Source organism: Nyctibius grandis, chromosome 6, assembly GCF_013368605.1.
Source record: "Nyctibius grandis isolate bNycGra1 chromosome 6, bNycGra1.pri, whole genome shotgun sequence".
NCBI classification, from domain to species: domain Eukaryota; kingdom Metazoa; phylum Chordata; class Aves; order Nyctibiiformes; family Nyctibiidae; genus Nyctibius; species Nyctibius grandis.
The window spans coordinates 73003090-73023876 of record NC_090663.1 but is presented as its reverse complement, the minus strand read 5'-3'; the positions used below and the strand labels follow the sequence as shown (position 1 = coordinate 73023876).

Sequence of the window (20787 nt, the reverse complement as noted above, 5' to 3'; positions counted from 1 at the left end):
ACCAAAAATAAGTACAGTTGAATAGACCTAAGGCTTGAAATGATTATTGAAAGCAGTTGCCAAATTTTCTGTATTGCAAACAACTAATGCTTCCATCCTAGATGGATCAAAGACAAAATAGAGGAAGGGGCTTTTAAAACACAAAAACCGCACCCACAAACAGAAGGGGAAGTTGGGTAACAGACATGCAGCAGCATTTCTTCATTCATTAAATTTGTACACAATTCCTAGTAACAGGATTGTTGGGGGGGGGAACTGTTTTGCGCTTTTTTTTCCTGGAGTTTTTTCTGCAACATACAGCTCATCTGTGGAAGTTGCAGCCATCCACGGCTACATACTGTCTGTCAGGGTCCAGCATTGACAGCCCGCAGTCCTTGAGCCCCACGACCTCTTCTCTTACTTCCCATTTATTTTGCATTTAAATTCCCATCCACTGCACCAAAGGCATTCTTTAAACATGCCAGTTCCCAAAACAGATCAATTTATGACTCTGATTCATGTTTTGTGTGAGTATTTGGAGTGGTTTTAAAACCAATTTATTATTTTTACAGGTATTCATGTGACAGCTGATTTGCATTATGGTATTTCTAATGTTTACCTGAAAAGAAAAACTTATTTACTGTATTTCTTTCAAAGGGTACTGAAAAAGAACTGATGAAGACAAGAAAACTCACGCTTCAGCGGAGGCACAAGCCCTGGAGAGGAGGACGAGCTCATCTCAGTGTAGTCTTAGACAAACAGGTCAACACGAAGCCTTCATGTAACTGAGAGATTGCTATTCCATATGCTTCCTACTTCAGAGAACCAGCACCGGGCTCCAGAGCGAGGGCAAAGACAGCTCTTCCAAGCACCAGGAGAGGAGGGCTGGTGTGGCAGATGCCTCCCATCTGCCCTGCAAACAGCCAACCCTGCCCCACCCCAGGGAAACCTCCGGCAACCAGAGCACGATCCAACTCGAGGGATGACCTCAAAGCAAACATTTGCCTTTCTCCCAGACTGCAAAAGCCAAACAATACTCCTCCTACACTGCCTGCTTGGCTTAGTCTTGGTTCAAAAATACCTTTTGGATAACTGTTCTTGAACTTTAAATTTTGGGACTAATTGAATAAGACTGGCAAGCCTGATACTACATATATCTTTAAATTTTTGGTTCGGGGAGCCAGGGGGAAAAAAAAGAAAGAAAAAGAAAGGAAAAACCCCACACTTCTCTCTGCAGTCCTTGCCTTCTGGTCATAAACAAAGCATAATTATATCCCTCTTCTATGATTTTCACCCAGCCTCTACAGAACTAAAACAACAGAGGACAAGCATAACGCAATTACATTTATACCGCAAAAAAACTTCAGCACCTTGAATTTTGTGGCTAGTATCAGCAGAATTTTAAAACAACACCATAATTTGTTTTGAAACAGCAATAGCTTTAAATTTTTTAACAAATTTCCTTTACTGAAAATTAAATTTAGGAGTCCACTAAATTTGAAGTCCATCAGCTTTTCAGTTATTCTTAAGAAGTGCAGATTTAATTCCATACCCTGTACTTGAACTGAAGGAAACACAAGAGCTTGCTGTCAGTAAGTCAACACAAGTCACAACAAGTTCTAACAGTAAGGTCACCGTCGACGCACATAGAATTATATGTGACAAATTTGCATTCTTTTAGAAGCAACAAAAACTGCAGTAGTCTTGCAGCTGTAGCCCAATATATCTTCAATTCCAAATATTAAGAAATGCTCTACTTAGAGGTGAAAATTGGCTGGCATTTTAAGATAGGCTACGGATTTAGCTGGTTTACAGAAAAATAATTAGGCTCAAAAGGTTAAATGGGTGTTAAATTGGGAGCAGATTGTTAAAATTTGATTTAGGAGGCGCAGTATTTCTTACTGCATGGTGAACGATGAGTGCGTGTTGAAGTCATTCAACCTCCTGAACAGCTAGACTGAAGCTACACTCGTCAGTAGATGGGAAAAGCAATCACAGTTTGTTAACTGAACCATTTTAGTGTTTTCCATCCTTACAACATCCTTTCTAACATACTTAAAATATTCCCCACATAAAGTAAATAATTTACTTTAATAATGTGGCAAAGAATTAGTTCATTCTATTAGTTACTAGTCTGTCTTGATTAATAGTTAGGGATAATTATTATAACACACAATAGTAAGAGTCACAAAATACGTCAAGTTTAATGGCTTCTTAAAAATTGCAACATAATATTGATATGCCTAGTAACATTGAAATTATGGAGCATCTAAAACATGGATTGCACAAAAAACAAGGAAAAGCGCCAGTATAAAATGAGAAAAGAAGATAGCTAATACAGAAAAGGATGTTTTGAGGAAAATGGAGAAACTGGACAAAATGGGAGGATAAAAAGAGCTATAGGGGAAAACAAAACTAGGAGGCAGATGGAGAACCAGGGATTTCACACAAAACTGGAAGAGAGAAGAACCTCTCCCTCAAGAAACCGGGAGAGAAAGCCAGAGAGACAAAAAAATGAAAATAGAAGAAACAAAAAGACCTGACTAAATTAAACTACGTCAAGTCCCAGATGAAGCAACTAGATTAAAAGAACACTGAAACAGATAATACCCCTGCAACAACTGACAAGAATGAAGCCCAAGGAAGGGGCTAAATAACTTATATACCAGGGACAAAAAAATCCAGTTTGAAGTGTTCAGGAAACAAACAAGCCTGGCACCTGAAAAAAAGGACCATCAGTCCAACATTGCGTACATGGTCAAGTGCTTGCCACAGAGAGCGCGCTTAGGAACTCTTCGGGCTTAGTGCCTTGGACACAGGAGTCTGGAACAGTGACACTTCACAAGCATCTCTTCCTCTCAATCCATTTAACGAAAGCAAGCCCACACATAGCAAACTGCATTTTCAGCTCTCACTTATAGAAACCAGGAAGAAATCTAGACACAACAATATACAACATCTGCCAGAATTCCAAGGGGTTGACTTTTTTTTTTTTTTTTAGAAAGTGACCTAAATGAATGCTACAATGAAGAAATAATTACAGCAGTCATTGCTCTAAAGGTCTGATCATCAAATTCTAGACAGCAGGATCAAACTGGTGCAGAGAGCATGACCCATTCACCAAATCAGACCCAACTCAACTGCAATTTCTGCAGTTCCTTAGGAATGAAAGGTCACTCATGTCTACTGAGAAAAGTTGGTATGCAGAGGGCAATGCTATTACAAGAGACAGCAGGCTGCCCTGCTACTGGTGAGGGAAAAGAACCACAGAAGGTAAAGCACATTCTGTACATTTGGAAAAAGCACCCTTAAAGACATAACTCCACATGTTTTCAAATTCCAACTCAGCAAGAAAAGAATCCATAAGAGATTCAGATATTTTCTTTTATATTCATCACCTTTAAAGTTGCTGTTTCTCTGGGTGCCTTTCTTCACTGAACCTTACTGATCCTCTCGCCCTCAGTTTTACATTAACCAACACTATTCCATCCATGTTCCTACCCACAAAACAGAATCTTTTCTAAGATATCCAACAGTCATGATTGTTGGAGCATGATTTAACAGAGTATTCATCTCCATTTGGGAATCTCAGCCACTGAAGGAACGCCTCCTCATCAACGGCTTCTACTGTGGCAGATACTGTCTCTGTATCATCCTATGAAAAGCATGAAAGAGGGGTGAATACCAGCATTCAGTTCCTGGAAAACAAACTACATACCTTTTCTGTTGTTTGGTTCTCAGTCAGTTGCAGCAGCAAAGCAGAAGTATACGTAGTACAGCTGAGTCTATTAGTAACAAGAAGGAACAAAAAGAACACGGTGATTTCAAGACCTGAAAAGGCTCAGTCAAGTTACTACCATCCTGAGGTCTGCCAAGCACAAAACAAGACCCACAGCAGAACAGTATCCCATTCCTGTGGTAATCCTTAATTAATCCGCAAGTGCTATCTGTGTGGAAACAAGCATCCGAAATATTACTTACATTAACATTGTTGTAACCATCACAACTATGCAATTTTAAGGTAGCTCTGTTCTATTTTACATTTGTTCCTTCTCCTGAAATATTATGCTTTACCTTGCCATTGGCAGATAGCAGTGAAAGATCTTTTTTCAAGCTAGTGAGATCATAAAGTACGGTTTTCAGTGCTTTTATAAATAAGTTTTCCCCTCAAAAAAAAAAAAGAAAAAAAAAAAGGCACAACAGAATTTACCACTAAGGTCATTAATAAGCCTAAAGAGAATTTATATATAGTCATCTGAGATGTCCCTAATCTATCCAGCCAAACATACCAGATTCCTATCTTAAGACTTTGCTTAAAAATGTCTTTTTAATAGTTTCAATATTTATGTTCTTCTTGGCTTATTTTGATTAGACATCTTTCTCATTTATTCTTGATACGCTCAATGTAATAAAGCACATTGAATTTTATCTTTCTGTTCAGTGCATATCTTTATAAATATATTAATAACATATTCAGCACATACTTTATTTTCCATTTTCCACTGCTTTATAATTTAGTCTTACCCTTGAAGAAATAACCCCAGTTCCATTATTTTATCAGTTTTATGACATTTGAAAACAAGTGTTTTAATGATGTGGAAAACTGTCTTTCATCCAGTTAGTTCATTCTGTAATTTTAACATGTTTTGTACTATTTGGACATTTTTCCCACTGGAGAGAATATTTAACATAATGAGTTTGCATACAGTATGTGCACATCTCACTCATCTAACAAATCGATGTAATGTTTATACAGCAACGGTGAGTTTAAATTTGAACTATCTCATCTCAAATGTTTCATATACTAAGGGCACAACCCCAAAAGCCTTAAGCCCACAGGACTCTCAGCAAAGTCAAAATGAATGACATATGGGAATAGTTTGGAGAGCCTTATACCCAATCTGCCTCTCGCTTATTATAACCTCTATTACTGCTAGACAAATCTGAAATTACACACAAAGTGTAAGCTGACATATTGCTGACATCAAGCTATTAAATAAAAATCAATGTTTTTTTCTTTGGTATAGAATTTTAACTAATAAAGCAAGGTGGACTGTACTACAAAACTTTCATCTTAAGTAAGACTACAGGCAAACATAACCGCACATTAATATACATCTCAACCACAAAACCTCATGTCACCAAAAAGGACAAAAAAGACAAGATAGTCTGAAGCATGTGATATAGTCATCTGTAACAATGTGAAGAAATATTATTTTTGGCAACATGCACTATTTCAAATAAAGTTCACAGGCTATATTTGCTGAACTTGGCTATCATTCAGCTCTATAATTTGAAAGAATGACCCCAACATACACTATTCCTTTTAAATTTTTCGAAGAAAAAAGGTATATTGACACTGATTGCAAGTTAAAGATGCCTAAACTATGCCTTTGGAGAGCTCTGCTTAAACACAAATGTTTGCTTAATGCAAAGTTAAACAGAACTAAACTTGGAAAATTCAAAGTTTCCTTTAAAAAAAAAAAAAAACAAACCACTACAGTTTTTCTGGATTATAATAAGGCTTTTGACACTGTCCCTCACAGCATCCTTCTGGACAAGTTGTCCAACTGTGAGATGAGCGGGTTCACGGTGCACTGGGTGAAGAACTGGCTGAAGGGCAGTGCTCAAAGGGTTGTAGTGAATAGGGCTACATCTGGCTGGCAACCAGTCACCAGCGGTGTTCCTCAGGGTTCAATACTAGGGCCAGTTCAGTTCAACATATTTATCAACAATCTGGATGCAGGAGTTGAATGCACCATTAGCAGGTTTGCTGATGACACCAAACTGGGAGGTGCTGTTGACCCTCTCGAGGGACAAGAGGTCTTGCAGAGGTTCTAGATAGATTGGAGCGTTGGGCTATGATTAATGGGATGAAATTTAACAAGTTGAAATTCTGGATTCTGCACCTAGGACGGAGTAATGCCAGGCACAAGTATAAATTGGGACAGAAGTCGCTAAAGAGCATCCCTGCAGAAAGGGATCTGTGAGTGCTGGCCAGCAGCAGGCTCAATACGAGGCAGCAGTGTGCCCTGGCAGCCAAGAGGGCAAACTGCATCCTGGGGTGCATCAAACGCAGTATAACCAGTCAGTCAAAAGAGGTGATTATCCTGCTGTGTTCAGTGTTGTTGTGGCCTCACCTGTACCGTGTGCAGTTCTGGGCCCCACAATTTAAAAAGGATGTGAAGGTTCTTGAATGTGTCCAGAGGAGGGCAACACAGCTGGTGAAAGGGCTCAAAGGAATATCCTATGAGGAGCGACTAAGGACTTTAAGTTTGTCTAGCTTGAAGAAAAGGAGGCTGAGGTGCAACCTCATTGCTCTCTACAGCTTCCTGAGGAGGGGAAATGGAGAGGGAGGTGCCTATCTTTTCTTTCTGCTATCCAGTGATAGGACATGTGGGAATGGTTCAAAGCTGCACCAGGGGAGGTTTAGACTGGACATTAGGAAGCATTTCTTTACCGAGAGGGTGGTCAAACACTGGAACAGGCTTCCTAGAGAGGTGGTCGATGCCCCAAGCCTGTCAGTGTTTAAGAGGCATTTGGACAATGCCCTTAACATGCTTTAACTTTTGGTCAGCCCTGAAGTGATCAGGCAGTTGGACTAGATGACTATTGTAGGTCCCTTTCAATTGAAATAGTCTATTCTATTTCTGTCATAACAGAGTAAAATGAGTAATATTAATTAGTGGTAATATTTTAAAACAATCAATATATCACATCCATCATATTTGTTAAGTTTATCTATGCATGTTTGCACAATCACAAACTGATATTCAGCCACAAGGCAGAGTTAAAGTACTAAAACATTGCAGAATATGCACGACTCTCCTGTGCATGAAATTAGAAATAGTAGTCTCTTATGATCAGCTCGTTACTCTAAAGACACCAGCATTCATACAGCGTTTCTGCATTAAAGATGGCCAGGTCTTCAACCGCTTATCTGATGCACAAATCTCTTCTAAAAATTCAGTAGTTACTACCACTAATTTCTGCTGTATATAGTATCAACACCACCCTTTGCCCTGTCTGACTTCTCATTTGGACTTTTTTGGGTTTTTTTAAATTAGATGGAGGAATCCAGATGCAGAAGATCTCACCACGATGGCAAATGATGTAGAACTGTTACGAGGGAAGTTGAGAGAACAGTCTTGACCTTCTTTCCAATTTCTAATGTACGTTTGCATAGATGCACACAAATACACAGTGAAATGGCCATCACACCACTCACTTTTTACACTGGTATGTTGAGGATGTTGGAAATTGTCAGAAAGCAGTTTACCTTAATCTCCTCTTAGAAGTACAAGTGTGTTAGGCTACCCTTCGGTAGAGCTAATCAGAATTAAGGCTTTGTTACAACCTGCTGATCTAGGGAAAGCAAAACACTTCATGAAGACAGTCTGGCAAGTTCTAGCTAGAGCCTATGGCTTCCATGCGTCTTGAAAGGTGGCCTGGCCTAAGGCCAGCAATATCTATGGCCTTCAGATCTCACAAGCCAAAAAAAGAGTCAGCAATGTGGAAAGCACTGCCCAGGAAAACAAACCAACCAACCAACCCCAAAACACACACACATACCACAGACATAACCTGCACACACAGCCCCAAATCTTTCAATTAAAAAGAAGAAACAAACCAAAACCAAACCCCAAACCTACCCATTTTTTCCTTCTGTTACCAGTTAATTGAAAATTCTGTGTTTACTCCAGTTTTACAGAACATCTCACTCTAAACTTCTACTCCTTCCCGATTTGCAAATGTTTGCTTACTTATTGGACTAGAAAATGTTCCTATTTCACAGCGGGAGAAGGAAGAAAAAAAAAAAGCCTTGCCTCTCTAATTTCAGTCTTTTTTTTTTTAAATTGGAAATGGAAAAGGTCATTCACAACAGAGAACGCTGGAGATATATTAATGCAAGAGAAAGAATCAAAATGGGAACACCTGACAGAACATTTCTAAAGTTTAATTTATTTTAAACCACTGCCAAAAAGTAACATTTTTTTCCTTTGACGTTATTCTCCAATTCATACTTAAGTATGTCTTTTATAATTCTGAAAGGCGTAACAGCCAGCAATATATCAAAATGAAAGCTGCAGTTTCAGATATTCCATTTCCCTATTTTACAAGCCACAACAATATTACTTAATAGGCAAGAGCTGGCTTCCTTCAACAGTCTTCTATTCACTTTGGATAGGAAAATATATGTTCCTGTACAAGTAGAACATTTGAATTTTTACAGTTTTGGAAATCCTGCATGACTGGAAAGAAAGGAAAAGAAGCCAGCGACATTTTAGAACAATACTTCATCGAGGAGGTATTTCACACTGTTCCATATTTCACTGGTTGTTCTAAGAAAAAAAAATACCTGCTTTTTTGAAAACCAATAAATATTTAGAGATTTCCCTTGGGAGAAACTTGAAGCAATAAACAAAAATCACATACAAGACTCAATACCATGCTGGGTTTTTTTTTTAGCTACACAGCTCTAAAAATCACTTCCATCTTTAACAAAACATGCTCTTATTTTTAGATAGGCAAAGTTTTAATATATTTTAAAAGCCTAAGGCAATATTTTAGCTTTCCCACAGAAATGTGAAGAGCTATAGAAATTCAAATTTAGAGATTTTAAGCTGTCGTCAGCAAGATTCCATCATTCCAGCAAAAGAGTATTTTGATGTTGTTGGCAGGTTTCAGCATGTATCTTCAGGACTGTCCTAGAAGACAGCAGTCACAATTTAGGTAGCGTCTAGCACCAGGAAGAAACCTGTAACCATCTTTCAGGGATAGGAACTCCTTGCTAACAAGAAACAAGAAGGACACCGGTAGGAATAATAATCTTAAAGGGGTGAAATGCAGAACTGTGCAAAACTGCCTTTAGTGGCCTCTTCCATAAGGCAGGGAGATAATGGAGGCACATAAAGCAATAAACCCATTATAGCAGGGTCACCTAGACAATCTTGATTCGTGATAAGCAGGGAGAGATGAAGTAAGACCAGAAAGCATCTACTAGAAGACCACAGAAGCACAGTTCATGTTTCCTTAATCAGAATTTCTAGAATACATAAGCTCACTTCTGTTGCTAACTTGTTTTACCCTGTAATGGTTACATACAAATCATGCTGCTCTCTTCATAAGAGGTTAAGACCTTGCTTTCAGGTTACTTTTTTTCTACACAGTGAGCAGGGAAGAATGTTTTAAAATGTACTACTACAAATGCCTGGTTTAGGAATACAGCTGAGCAGTGAAACGATCACTATAAAGATTCTCTCAACTTTGAGCTTTACACTCAAAAATGAACTCCTTCTAAAAGGAAGGTAGGGAATAAAGCATACAATCAAAAATCAGAGTAAGCAAATACGAAATTAATTATAGTTCCACCTCATCCTCAATTTATCTACTTTGTATAAATTAAAACACATACTCAAAACCTATTTTGAAAAAGAATTAAAGGAATATTCCTCCATTCAACAGAAAAGCATGTGTAGAATACTGTAGAATGGGGCTGAAAACATTCAAATTAGCTTGCATGTATGCAAAGAAGATTTGGATTCCCTGTCATTTAAAAGTGACAGCTAAAGAAACCACTCTGAAGGGTGTTCCCAGATTCTTCCAAGTTTTGGGAGATGGCAAAATTGTTAGCGTTAGCAGGTCAGACACATCTCCAACTTATTTCTAGCAGCAAGCAGAAAGCAACTGAAGACGTTTCTCTTCCAAGAGCAGTCTGAACTAAGTTTTCAAATGCAAAAATAGTGGTGTAGAGACTCAAAGCATAAATGGTTTGCAGATTTAAACAAAATATATTTGCATCTACTCTGGATTGAGGGTGTGGGTGAACACAGACAGTGAAAAATCAGTCTCCACGAATAAAAGGCAAATAGTGCATTCCTGTCCATGACGCTGTTGTTCCTGGTCTCATGCTGCTTCAAGTGTAAGAGGTTTTCACGTTCATTCAACCTGGCTGAACACCAAAATAATGTACCACTGAAAAAAACAAGGACACAGTATTGAACCAGGTATGAAAATTCATGCTACCTTTTGGCTAGCAATTTTATCAGGGGCAGGAGGGGGGCAGGCACAGGGGAACATGATCAATTCTTCCACAAGGTAGAGAGACCTGCTTTTTCCAACAGAGAAATTCAGAACATTTCAGGCACGAACTTACTTAAAAGACCAGCATAGACCCCATGTCATGGAAAAGGAGTCAGACTAAAACTATCAATAAGGAAAAGAAATACCAGTGGACCAGAACAGGAACACATGCAATTAAAATGAACCTCTAGGGGATAAATACCCAGTTTGGGTGCTGACTGCCATATCCAGAAAGCTTTACTCAACTCCATGGATCAAATGCAGCCAGACCATATAAAACATGAGTTGTGGAAAACAAGCCCCACACATCTTTTAGCATTATTATATGCCATCTTTCTAAAGCTTAACATTATATCAATGTATGTAATAGCGTAGAGCAAGCAAGCAGGTTGGTAGCTACCTGTATCATCAAGTCAAGGGAAATCCGTTCAGGTGAAACACAAAGCCTTTGTGTCTGTCTTCGAGAAACACATTTTAATCCAAATTCAGACCAAGACTTTTAGATGTTTCCTTCTGCCATTTTCAGCAATGTTGGCTAATCAATAGTTTTTATTACAAGTTTTTGGAGTATCTAAAACAGTCATGCATTCATTTTATAAGTATGTACAAATAACGTCTCAATGATTTTTTTTTCCTAATTTTTCTCTACTGAGACTGAAAATCTTTATCCTTTTATTCTAGAAAACAAACTATTAGTTCTGTTAATGGCAGTATATTATCTGAACAGTTTGCCAAAAACATCAATGGATTAATAGAATTATTTTTTAAAAACAATGGCAGAGTAGGAGCTCAACTTTAATTTTAAGTAAAATTAGTTACAGTGAAGCAGTTTATGAATGTGTAAAGTGTGAATGAGCATCAGGCTGAAACTCAAAAGGAAAGTGTGTTATGCCAGGAAACAGTAAAATGAATTGTGTTGCCCAGACTGGTTCAAAGACTACCAGGTAAATCCATGAGCTCTGGCTGCAGCCATGGGAGTCTAGGCCATGAAGGGAATCTGCTTAAGAGAGACAGCTAGCAAATTCGAGGACAACTATGCATGAAGATTTTTGCTCTAGCACTTGTCCCCATGAACATTAAAATAAAAAAGAGAAATTTAAAAAGAAAAAAAAAAAAACTAAACCACCACAACCCACCCCCCCCACACACACACACAAAGCCCTGCATCTCTGCAGATTCCCAGAGGCAGAAGCCTGCCCTAGATGACTTTCTCTCCTCCTCCATCTTCAGAGTTTCTAGAAGCAGGGTAAGGCTATACTGACATAACTCATGTCACAGTAGAGAATGTAGAGGACTGGGTCTTCACGTGTTCTGTAACATGGAAGGATGAGAAATTCTAAACATCCTTACAGGTCTTGCATTTCTGAGTCTGTGACACTATTTGGATATTTCTTGTCATTTCAAGATCATCAATTTTAAAATCAGTAGGATTTTGTGAATTAAAATCCTACACCCACTAGTTTCGGCTGGGGGGGGAGAGGGGTGGGGGGTGGAGGGAGTGGTAATCAATAATAACCCCCCAAAAAAACCCAAAAATCAAGCAAAAGCTTTCCACTTTATTAGGAAGATGAGATAAGGGGAGAAACTGTATTTTCTTCCCGGTTTAAAAATCTGCCAGATAAAACTTAGCATAAAAAATTGCTTCTCTCCAGGCCACAGACTGCATAAAAGTTTTCTAGCAGAGGCTATCAAGCTTCCTCACAAAGGTCAAACTTCAGTGGTATTTAAACCCTCTGATTATTATTAATGGCTTATGACTTAGCCCACAGTGCCTTTTCTATAACGTAACAGCCTTTCACAGCATTAAGTCACAGTGCCATACAGGACACATCTGTGCAGCAGTCCAGGTGGAGGGCTCAGCTGGCTTTCCGCTAAGAGCCCACAAGCTTGTCCAGGACCCTGGGTGAACACCTGGTAAGCGAAGACTAGGCTGCTACAGCTATGCTGCCACCGTGTCAAGCCAGTCAGCTAAGCTTACGTTCACAGAAATTAAACACGTACCTTTGGATTTTAGCATGGACAGAGCAACGCAGTTTTTCAGGCTTTTGTTCACACATAGAATCATAGAATCATTTAGGTTGGAAAGGACCTTTAAGATCAGCAAGTCCAACCGTTAACCCAGCACTGCCAAGTCCACCACTAAACCATGTCCCTAAGCACCACATCTACACGTCTTTTAAATCCCTCCAGGGATGGTGACTCCACCACTTCCCTGGGCAGCCTGTTCCAATGCTTGACAACCCTTTCGGTGAAGAAATTTTTTCTAATATCCAACCTAAACCTCTCCTGGCACAACCTGAGGCCATTTCCTCTCATCCTATCCCTTCCCACCCACAATTCTCCCCACTCTAGATTATTTCGCATTTCAAATAATTTTTTAAAGTTTTTAGTGTTAACACACACAAAAACATACTCTTTTTCCTTTGATTCACATCTTTTTGAATAGGCTAGATAAACACCTAAGTTTTAATAGTGACTGTTCAAGTGTTAATTATTTTTTCACCACAGGAATTCTGTTTATGTCCTAGTTTCTCAGCACAGTTCTCAATCCTAAAATTACTTCAAAACATTAATAATATAACTTACAGAATGGAGTTGGTTTTTTTTTTTCTACATGCATGTTAATTGAAACTGTGAGAAAGTAGTGAAGCACAGCTTGTTCCAACCAGCACGAGAAAAAGTCTCAGATCCTGCCTTTTTAACACAATTATACTGTGATCACTGGTGACTGCAAAAAGAAAGATTCCAAGACAAAACACAGCAAGCACCAATACCTTAAAACCATTTTTAAAATATAAGATGGGTCTTTAAAGTGTTCAGTGAGATCTGCACGATTAATTAGAAGGCTTTGCCTCCACGTATGTCCGCACCATGGATCAGAAAAGAATGACTGGTAGAAAAAAAATGACAGAGAACACAGAAGTACTTCCCATGAGAAAGTTGCCATGTTCATTAAAGAGAAATGCAGAGGAAGTCAGAAATATTCTAAACAATAACTTGGCTTCTGGTAGCTGCCATGTGTCCAGCATTCCAGACATAAGTCCTAACTCCTTAAAGTCTGTATAAAATTTCCCAAAAGAAGAAAACAACAGGGTTAATACATTTAAAAAGAGGAAGGACACATCCAGGAAAACCTATGCCACCCTAATGCTTCTTCCTCCCCATTTTATTCTCTCTCTTCAGCCATTTTCACTTTAAGAAAAAAAAATAAAGGATTAATCAGCTTGTTAATAAACTTTGGAGTTGCTTGAGATGGCAATACATGTCTATTAAAATAGTGTTGAGCAGAGTGGAATCTATCAAAGCTTTGATAAAACCCAGACCAAGTAACACTGATTACTTACCAGATCATTGATAAAAAAAGTCTTGCTCCTCAAACACAGAAAATCTCATCAGTAAAAACTGATCGTACACTGTATTTATTTCTCTAAAATCCATTCTAAAATGCCAAATGTTTGCCTCTTACTGAATCCCATTATGCCCTTGGACTACATTGACATTAATCCTCAAAACGTCCCATTAGAGTTTAAGTCTGTTTATTTAACCTTCCTATGTATCTAGGAGCTATCCATAAAGTCAAAGACTGTGTCAGCTAAAAGCAGTTCCACCTACTGATCTTTAAATGGTGGTGTGTTCCTGGCTATTTTAGAAGGGGGAGATTTTTTGTTTTTTAAAGGAGCAAAGGGTTCTTTTTCCTTTCACCTCAACTTTGTACCACGTCAATAAGTCACCACCATCAAAATAACTCCTGCAATAAAAGGAGAAAGAGTGAACAGCTGCAGATTCTTCATAATCATTGGTAAATCTGCTCAACAAAGCAGTAGTGCTGCATCCCATAATCCCTCCCTATTCCAACGGAATCAAACCACCTGATGCTGGTAGGACACAGGAGCTTGTTGCTCAGGTACTACGCTGTGGTAGTATCTGCAATGCACTTAACAGAAATAGAATTAATTGTCATCCTCTAAAGAGCTGATCCATTAGCACTAGCGTGTTAGGCTGTAATAAAAAGGAGACATCACTGGCAATGCTGAGAGTTATCTTCTCTCATGGGAATACTGCAGAATGTTCTTATACTAGGAAAGCTTTTATACCTCTTTTGTGTTCCACATATGTTCTATTCTTTATAAATATTGCTTTAAAGGAAAGGTCAATGGCAAAAGTCTACAGGTACATTCAATATCAGGCAGACTTTTCAAGGAGTCAAGATAAGCCAAAGTCTAAGAACTTGAGTAAGCCAAGAACTAAAGGCCAGATGCATGTGATTAAAACACACCACACAAAGCAAAAACACACCACCAGAAAACCCACCAAGGTGTTAGCTGGAATTTTTGTTGAGAGTTAAGAAAAATAAATAAAAAAAAAAATTAAAAAACCCTAAAGCATAAAAAGCCACAAAACCACACAACCAAAACACTCCCAACCCTAGCAATTCTTTTTAATGTACCAGCTCTGCAATTGTTTTTCTTTCTTTCTACAAAAGAAAATGGAATATGCATGACTTCAGCTACAGATTGTTTTCTCCAGCTTTTACTTCTTCTGAACTTCTATTAGGGAGCTACAATAAAGCTCTAAGTATCATCAGGTGCAAGTTTTTATTAATCTAGATAACATTTTCAGTTTAAAAAAAGAAGTGTTTAACTTACCCTAAAAAACTAAAGTTAGGTTATTATCCCAGCTAATCCTTGCCTGTGATTAGTATTATCAATCTTCTACAAGTAGGTACATAATAGTAGATTTCAAGTCTTTCTATTGAAGAACTCCTCTGTACTGGACAAATGGGTAGAAATTATAATATAAAGTAAAATAAGAGAAATTTTATTTATAAAAATAAAATAATAATAGGAAGGTAAAGATTTAACAGGTTTTGTAGAAGAAGTCACATGTCACAAACCGGTTAGGGTTATCAGAAGCATTGGTATAGCATACATTAACTTTCTAAAAAAAAGTTTTACAAGTTCCTTCACCAACTGCTCAGAACAATTACACTGCAAAGATATAAAGGGCAAATGTCTTGCATTAATAGATGCCCAGGATGTGTACAGTGAGGTGGTAACATTTGCTAATGCCAACAAAGGAGACTCAAACCTAAAAATGAAGGCAAAGCTACAGGCTTACAGTATCCTCACCAGCCAAGTGATAACATATTAAATAAAATTCAGTGCTGATGCATGCAAACTGTGCACATTTGGCAAAACATATAATCACTTTTATAAGACTGGACTTCAAATTAGCTGTCATCACTCAGCAAATAAGTTCTGGTGCCACAGGGGAGAATTCAGCTCAGTTCTCAGGGCTGGTCAGAAAAAGAAAGGGAATAGTAAATCGTAGTGCTTAGTGAAGATATTGAAGAAGACACCATTTTGTCCTTAACAGTCATTAGTAGCTGCTGACAAACCAAATGTGAGGATAGAATAGCACTATAGCCTTTCCTACAAGTTAGAGACATGCAACTTATTCAGGGAAAAAGAAAATCTCATTAAGTCTCACTCAGAGTGAGAAATAGGTATTAAAACCAGCATTTTTCTTCTTGGCGCAGCCGGGAGCCTATGGAAGCACAGCTACCCTTCACCGCTATCTAGCTGACCTCCTCTTTCCCTCCCCATCCCACCACCGTCCTAAAACACCTTCTGGTTCTACTGTGACCAGGACCTTGTCCTCACCACACTCATCCCCATGCTGATAGCAAGATGACACACAGAAGTCTCCCCTCATCCCTACTGCAACCAAGCCACAGCAGCTGAGTTATACAGTTAGGCCCCTCAAGAGGAGGAAAACAGCCTCTCCCTGAAGCACTTTTCAGCAGCCACAGCACATCCTCCTCAATCACCCTCCTCAGAAGGGCAGAAAAGAAAGGATGTGGGCAGAACAAAACAACCTTTTATGCTTCACTTCCTAACAGGGCAGAGAGTACAGCATAGATCAGGCTGCTCTCAAACTTGAGAGCCACTGCAGCAGGAAGCACTAGAAAAAAAAATGAAATGCTAGTTAGGATCACTTGGGATGCAATTTAAAGAGCAGCACCCTCATTTATGTATGTATATGCACAGCTTCTCTCCTCCCTCCTGCTAAATACAGCCTTCACTAATGAGTATATGGTGGGGCAAGCACAGACTAGCCAGAAGATCTTCTTTGATGGTACCAGGGGCTCTACCCACGAATTCCTTGGGCTGGCTGGCATCAATCACTTTGCAGCTGCAAGATGACTCTAGCTGTACATATACTCCTCCAGCTCCCCTACTTCTCTCATCATCCTGCTCATAAAAGGCTAAACCGAGGCTAATCAGCAGCCCCTGGCTTCAAATTCCTGCTTCAGGCCAAAAATAAAAGCAAGTTTTGCCCTCAGTGAATTACTTCAGCAGAGTGGGTTTTTTTCCTAGGATTAGTTAACATTAGCATAAGATGTTCATTTGGCTGGTAACCTAAAACTATTACCTGAGGAGATTGCTGCTGCCATCTACTGACAACTTCCATTATAAACAAAATACAAAGCAACTTAAACAGAGGTTATATTCTAAAAATGAGACAAACTGGCAGTCAGGCTACATTATCTATCCAACAGGACAATGAAGCATGAATAATACTGCACATCAGGCACAGACCCCTTTCAGAGAAGGAAGAGTGCAACAGCATCCTGACAAACTGGTTTACTGACTTGTAAAGAAAAAGGATGCAACCCATTGTTTTTTGGGGTGGGTTTTTTTTTTGTCTTTTTTTTTTTTAAATAAAAGGTGGGGGGTTCTTCCTTTGACTATTAGTCACTCAGCACTAACGAAATGTAGGTATACTATTTCAAAGATCAACCTTGAACTTTCTTTCACAACATTTTCTCTTAGGAGTAATATCCCAGTTAAGACTGACGTAAGCAAAAGTGCAAGTGTGCTTGGTTTGATACAGTTTTATCTTCCTAATGGGCTCTTCACTAGAACATGTTGTGAACTGAAACAGTTTCATAGGCCAAGCAGCTCTTCCAGCTACAGTCAACACCAACAATAAGGTAACTTGTACTTCAAAACTCAAAACATTTCTATTATTCTCTTCAGTGCAGATTCACAGACCGCAGCAGGAGTTGTCTCTTAGTGTAGGCATGTTAATCCACTCACATTATTAGTCTTCCTCCATCTCTCTGTTTCTTTCATGTGTTAAGAGCTAATATTCAGTGAGGTAACTGCCAAGTATTTTAGTTGCAGTCTACTCAGCTAGAGACTGCTACACATTGCCCGCTCGGCACTTGCGCACACGATTTCAAAGCCTTTCTTGCTTCCAATATAGCTATCGGGCCTTCTCTCACCAAAACCAGACAACTGTAAGACTCGACTCTAAAAACAGTAGCTTCCATTGCAAAAATTCTCACCCAAGTCTCCCAAAATAGCTATGGAAGCTAACAGAGTCGTGATCCTGCAAACTTATCTCAAATAGCAAATGCCTACCCAGCCCCAGGAGTCTCTCTGCAGCCATGCATGAAGCTGCCCAACAAAAACATCTGCCAGACCCCGCGTTCTTTGACAAACACCACAGGGTTAACTGCAACACCAAATACAGCAAAAGCCAGTGAACCAAGACCGAACTGCATGGGGATGCTCTATAATCTTTTGTTAAATAGAGTTATCTACACAATTATCTAGTCTAAACAAGATTGGTGCTTGATTGCTGCCAATTATGTAACATATACAATTCCATCTATTATGCAATTATACCAATTCCTGCAGGAATAGCGGAGAACACAAACAATTATAAAAAAATAAGATCTAGCTAATACCATTAGATAACACTTACAAATTCAGTGATTTGCTCAGATTAAATGTTTATATATATCACCAGAGCGTTTATGAATGCAGATCAAGGCCTACAGGACCCTATGATATTATCCATCATATAGCTACAGAACACATCTGTTAAACCACATGAAAGCTGGAGAGTTTATACACCACAGACATGCAAGCCCATGTCAGCCCACATGAAAGCCAATAAACATTAAAAAAAAAAATGGCATTATCATTGTGAACTTCTTGTAAGCATCATAGCAAAGAACATTTGTAAAGGCAGAACTTAAAGGAAGATAATGAGATTACACTTTTTAGTGTCTTGTTTTAGTACTTCCTTGTTGGTTTCACAGATCTATGAGAGCAGGCACGGTGTGCTGGACACAGCTCAGAATCAGAAGAACTTTAAATGAAGAACAGGTAGGGTACTGGTGACTGGGAAAAATCTTCACAGTGAAAATAAAGAGCTTACAAAAGGAAGGACACGAGAGTCAGATGCAAAGGAAAGAGTAACAGTCAAAAGCCTACGAAAATTATTTTTGCAAGAGCTCTAATGGATATAACCAAATATCATCTCGAGATCAAAAGAAGGATATTTCAGTAAATGAAAATGCAAAATAAGATTATCCCAGTCCAGAGTTTTAGGTGATAGAGATGGAAAGAGTAGTCTATCTTAAAAAGAATCTGCAAAACAGAGACAAAGCCAGAACATGAGTACTTAGAAACACATTCCTGTTGAAAGCAATGTTAAAAATGGTATGAGTAGCAGGAAGAGAAGTGATGTTTGCTTCAGCCATCAAAAGCAATGGGAGGAAGAACTTGACAGGAAAGATTAAGCAGCTGTTTGATTCCTGTTTAAATTGAATTCACGGCTAAATGCACAGGAAGAGGTCTCTGAAAGGCAAGATGAAAATGTTGTTTGGACAAACAGGTACTGAGGCAGATCTAGGTGCAATTTGGTACTGAAGAATATGCAGTTTTAAGTTACATTTTTCTTATATATACTTCAACTCTAGGCACAGCACATCATGAATCCCCAAAAAGACTACAATCAAAGGAAGAAGTTGGGAATAACCAGGAGAAAATGTAGACACAGTCAGAGGGTGAGCTAGTGCAGGAAGTGGGATGCAGTTGAATGAACAACAGATGCTTCTTAGCTCTCATTCAGAAGAGGTTATTCAAAGGAGATTAGTAAAAGACTGTTCTGTAAAGTGCAAGGGAGAGCAACAGGATCAGGGAGGATACTGGGATGGAAATGCAACTGGTGACACTGTAAACTAAGTAGTAATAGACTTCAGATATCAAAGATAGTAATGAGCACAGCTAGGGAAGCACACAGGTCAAGGACAGGTAGGCATGAAAAAGGAAGAAGGAAAGCATGCTAATGCCATGAAAAAGCTAAAGGAAAGGAAGACGTTACGGAACAAGTTAAGCAAGAGATGAAAGCAAACACAGAAGAAAACCAGGAGACAGAATGGAATCTTCAAAGCAAGCACAGGTTATAAGAAAGGTCTGCCTCCGACAGCAGTGGAAAGGAAGGGAGTGCTTCACTATCTGGAGAGCAAGTCAGTAACATCGGGAGGCAGGAAGGAGAAGCAGCAACATAAATGAGGGAATCAAAGATGGTAAAAAGGCAGTAGGGCTTGCCAGGATCCTGTTAAGCTGGGAAAAAAGAGATACAAAGTCTTTCAATTCATAGTAAAAAGAAGAGCAAATAATTATTCTCATTACTTGATGGTTATAAATTAGTTTCAAGTACTGTTGGAAAGTCAACTGCAACAACAGTCAGCACATATACCTTAGTGGTACTGCACAGACTCTCAGTAACGAAAGCTCAGTGTGCCCTTGCTACCCCAAGGACACATGGCATTCTGGTGTCACTGGGCTTGCAGTGGTCTTTAGGACTCCCAAAATATATGGGTCTGGGTCAGCATTACAACTGCTTTGGAGGAACAGCTACTAAGGAAATCAAGGGTTATGCTTGTCTACTTACTGTTCTGCCCCAGCTACTCCAGACAACTTCATGCTCCCCACATTCTCTCTTCATAAGCAGCGTGAAGGCAGCAGCTTCCTCCCTCCTAACACTACACTGGCATTATGTACATCATGTCTAGTAGGGTTTTAAGTCTGGAGTTTACAGCAGCACAGAATTCTCTGCATAGCATTCCTTCAATCCAATATGGCTAAAACAATCAAGAAATCTTTAAAAAAAAATCTACTCTTTAAATTAAAAAAAAGAAACATTCTAAAATGCCTTTATAGTATAACATAAGGGGGAACACAACTGGTTGTTTAAAAAGCGGCCCAATGTAAGTAAGGGACTTTAAATATATACAAGATGTCTCACTGACTTGAATGCATGACTACAGTAACAGGACACAACACCTTACTAAGGCAGGTTAAAAAGCCCACATGGCAACATTCCTTCTCTCACATTTGAACACAACCAAATTCATTTGAGTTCTTAACTGAACACTGCCTGGTATTTAACTTATGTATATGCACATGTGTGTATTGTTATATAAAAACCTCACTCCAACAGTAAGAGGACAACCCACATCTCAGTTAAGTGCAGGCAGAAGTATGCACAAGGTTGAGGCTGAGAATGCTCAGAAACACTCTAAGACTTTTGAGCCATGTAAGGGGTGATAGGGCTTCCAGGTCTGCCTGTGCCAGTTTTGTCATTTCCTGCTTCCCTCTCTATTTAGCACACTTCCTACTGTAAATCTAAATCTTACCAACACAGCAACAACATATTTCACTGAAACTTACTGAAGTGATATTACATTACAGACATAGATACACTTACCTGCTTCTCAGCTTACAGACATTGCAAAACATGGTCACAACCAGTATCACACATGTAGTATTTAGCCAAAAACCACATCAGCAATGACACTGAATCCCAAAGCAATGCTACTCAGTGCAGCAACACTTATTCTGGCTGCTCAGACCTTAACAC

The 20787-nt window shown here is 38.9% G+C and overlaps 1 protein-coding gene across 8 annotated transcripts in view; it reads right to left on the bottom strand.

The window, feature by feature from the left end:
- Positions 1 to 20787, bottom strand: part of INPP4B (inositol polyphosphate-4-phosphatase type II B) — a 332333-nt gene that overhangs the window by 258875 nt on the left and 52671 nt on the right. Inside the window, exon 1 of one of the 8 annotated variants that reach the window (XM_068404354.1) lies at positions 3698 to 3744. The exons of the other annotated variants lie outside the window; for them this stretch is intronic. The gene's annotated coding sequence lies outside the window, so the exon portion shown is untranslated. Of the gene's footprint in view, positions 1 to 3697; positions 3745 to 20787 lie in introns of those variants that run through there. 8 annotated transcript variants of the gene reach the window in all.